Source organism: Mesoplodon densirostris, chromosome 20, assembly GCF_025265405.1.
Source record: "Mesoplodon densirostris isolate mMesDen1 chromosome 20, mMesDen1 primary haplotype, whole genome shotgun sequence".
NCBI lineage: Eukaryota > Metazoa > Chordata > Mammalia > Artiodactyla > Ziphiidae > Mesoplodon > Mesoplodon densirostris.
In genome coordinates this window covers 14658873-14662629 of record NC_082680.1, presented here as the reverse complement: position 1 = coordinate 14662629, position 3757 = coordinate 14658873, and positions in this window count along the sequence as shown.

Genomic DNA, 3757 nt, shown 5'->3' with positions numbered 1-3757 from the left:
GCACTGAATGTTTTGTATTATTCTTAACATTTCTATAATTCCCTTTTTTTAAACAATTTTTCTAGAGTGTTTCATACTCTATTATGGCTCATAATAACACTGAATGCAGCATGATTCATATCAGGTTTTGTTCCAAGGGCTTTGTATAGATTAATGCACTGAATCCTCACACTGACCCTATGAAGTAGCTACTATTTTTTTTAAATAAATAAATTTATTTATTTTTGGCTGCATTGGGTCTTCGTAGCTGAGAGGAAGTTAAGGAGGAAAAGTACTGAGTATCTGTTTTGCCCCAGGTAAAACAGATAACAGGCGGCAGAGCTGGAATCTAAACTCAAGAGCTTCCATGCCAGGGTCCATGAGCTTATCCACTAATCCGCCCAGTACAACACACTGGTTAACCCTAGAGGATAGTGGACTCAATTTTCCCTAACAAGTCATCCTCAATAAATAATGTATTTGCACATTAAAATGATAAGGATTCTACCTCACTCTGATAAGGTTTTAATAATAAAATGATTGTTTTCAAAATTGAAGAGCTTCTATTTACAATAGCCGGGACATGGAAGCAACTTAAGTGTCCATCGACAGATGAATGGATAAAGAAGCTGTGGCACATATATACAATGGAATATTACTCAGCCATAAAAAGAAATGAAATTGAGTTATCTGTAGTGAGGTGGATGGACTTAGAGTCTGTCATACAGAGTGAAGTAAGTCAGAAAGAGAAAAACAGATACCATATGCTAACACATATATATGGAATCTAAAAATAAAAATGGTTCTGAAGAACGTAGGGGCAGGACAGGAATAAAGACGCAGACGTAGAGAACGGACTTGAGGACATGGGAAGGGAAAGGGTAAGTTGGGACGAAGAAAGAGAGTGGCATGGACATGTATACACTACCAAACGTAAAACAGATAGCTAATGGGAAGCAGCTACATAGCACAGGGAGATCAGCTCGGTGCTTTGTGGCCACCTAGAGGGGTAGGATAGGGAGGGTGGGAGGGAGACGCAAGAGGAAAGGGATATGGGGATATATGTATACATATAGCTGATTCACTTTGTTATAAAGCAGAAACTAACACACCGTTGTAAAGCAATTATATTCCAATAAAGATGTTAAAAAAATTGAAGAGCTTTATTTCCTTCTGATTATAAATGATGTGTATATTTTGATGTTTAAAGTGTTCAGGCAGTGCAAAAAATACAAAGAAAAATTATATAAGTTCATCCTCCAGAAGTAGAAAAAGTACAGTGTAAAAAAATGAGAGTAATCTGAAATTCTATTTTCATATTGTTGCAACAAAATCTGATGGAGTTTAAAAGCATAAAATCCTACTTGCTGTAAAAGATTTTCACACCATCCTTTGACTATATATATTACACTGTAACATTTAGATGTTACCAAAGAAACATATATATTGGGGGAAATTTAAATATTTAGGTACAACCATCTTAAATTCAATTATAGAAAGGAGATTTCACTTAATGAAAGAGATGAAACAAAGCATTTAAAAACAGCCCAGATAATCTAGGATATTTGTGTTGCTTCCTGTAATCTTATTTCCCCTTCTATTTAGAACACTAATTTGTTCCATTTAAAAGGAAGAACTTACCATACATTTAAGTTAATCAAACTTACATAGTAAATCATGGGTGAATACAATTCAGGTGTACATTGCATCCCTGAAGCAATGCTATTAAAAACTGATGATTTCCACTTTACTGAATGCTCTAAAAATTATGACAAGGGGCTTCCCTGGTGGCGCAGTGGTTGAGAGTCTGCCTGCTGATGCAGGGGACACCGGTTCGTGTCCCGGTCCGGGAGGATCCCACATGCTGCAGAGCGGCTGGGCCCGTGAGCCATGGCCACTGAGCCTGCGCGCCTGGAGCCTGTGCTCCACAACGGGAGAGACCACAACAGTGAGAGGCCCGCGTACCGCAAAAAAAAAAAAAAAAAAAAAAAAAAAAAAAAAATGATGACAAATATTTAAAATCAATTAAGATTGATTTCTGGTTAATGGGACTATTCAAAAATCATACAATCCAAAAACTAAAAGGATAAGCACACTGTTCACATTCATTTAATTTTAAAAATTGAAACAATAATTTTTAAAGTCTAAAATAGTCTTTATTCGAAAACCCTTTTAAACTAAACATTGATTATTCTTCTAAAATCATTAATTATCTCATGCCTTAATTGTCAGTGTTACAAAGTGGGAATTGATCCCAAATATATATTTTCTGGTCCTAAATTAGTAGCTATTTCACCTGTTTCAAAATACTGTGAAAAATTACACTTCACAATGTAGGGACATAATATATTCAAGGCAAGCACCATATCTTTATCCTCTTGCATAACAATACACCTGGTTCATAGCAGACATGCAACCTATAATTGTTGCTATGTTTTCTATTTAAAGGTAACTATATTATATCTGGAATATTTTCTGTTTCATATCAGTATATCACTAAACTTCTCTTTCATTAGGTGTTCAAAATGCACAGCCTTAAGAAAAACAAAAAATATGATCAACTATTTTGGTAGCAATCAAATGATTCCTCTGTACTTGACCTCTTTTGACTCTCTTTGATTAAAAATCAGATATTTGATTGGACTTAAACTGTAGGGTTTTTTCCTTTCTCTATCTTCCGCCCAATGTGGTCAAGTACTGAGCTATAATAGAGTTGCATGATACAGAAAAAAGGACAGAACTAAGGTATATCCTAACTTTACCTCTTACTAACATGTAACTCTGAGCAAATTTCCCATTTGCAAACTAATAGGATCTAATATTATTTCCTCATACCACCACCTAACAAAATCATAATACTATGTATCATCATCATATTTAATAGCTGCCACAGTCCTTGTCTATTTTTAGGTATTGTGTAATTTCTTTTCAACATTATTTTTATTTCTAATTATTCAAGGTAATCAAAGATGTGCTTTTTTCGAAAATAGACTTTCACCAAAAAAAGAAAAATTCTAAAAATGTGGATGGGAAAAACCTAAAAAGATAAACATTTTGGAGAAGTTCACAAAGAGTTGAAATGTTCCAAATAGATGACATGATGATGAGATATTAGGTGACAGTGAGTAAGTCCCATCTTTTCTATTTCTGGTTTTGTTCAGGGACAGCCAGGGAACACGAGGGAATCAACAGCTCATGGGATCTTACACTGCCTACCTCTGTCACTGGGACCGAAGGTCCTTTGATATGTCTCTCGTTACTTAGAGAAACTGGGTGCGCTCTAGTCAGTGTTAGGCTAGGCTGTAACATGGCGTGGGGAGGGGCTCATCCTGGCATTGGGATGCTTTGGATTGCCTCGTCAGCCCAGCAGCCATGGAGGACATTCTGTGCCAAAGCTTGGACCATGGTGCCTCAGAGCAGCTGTGCCCAGCCTATGCTGTGGATATTCACAGACTCCATTCCTTCTCTGATGGTTGGCCTTCTGTCACATACACCGAGTGTTGCTTAGTGTTGGTGTCGAAACCAAGTTGTATAAGCCCTAAGACTCACTGATTTTTTTAAAACTGGCTGTGCACATTGACATGAATCATAATACTTTGCTGGGCAACAACAACAAAAAAAACCCTGGCCAATATATACGTTTTACCAACTTACAAACTAAATTGATGATTTTTTTCCCTTAAAAAAATAATAAAACCAGAAAATAATTCAAGCAGAAGCAAAACTATATGTGTTCTAAAACTATTAGTCAGTTATCAAAATATTGTTCACAGTGAAG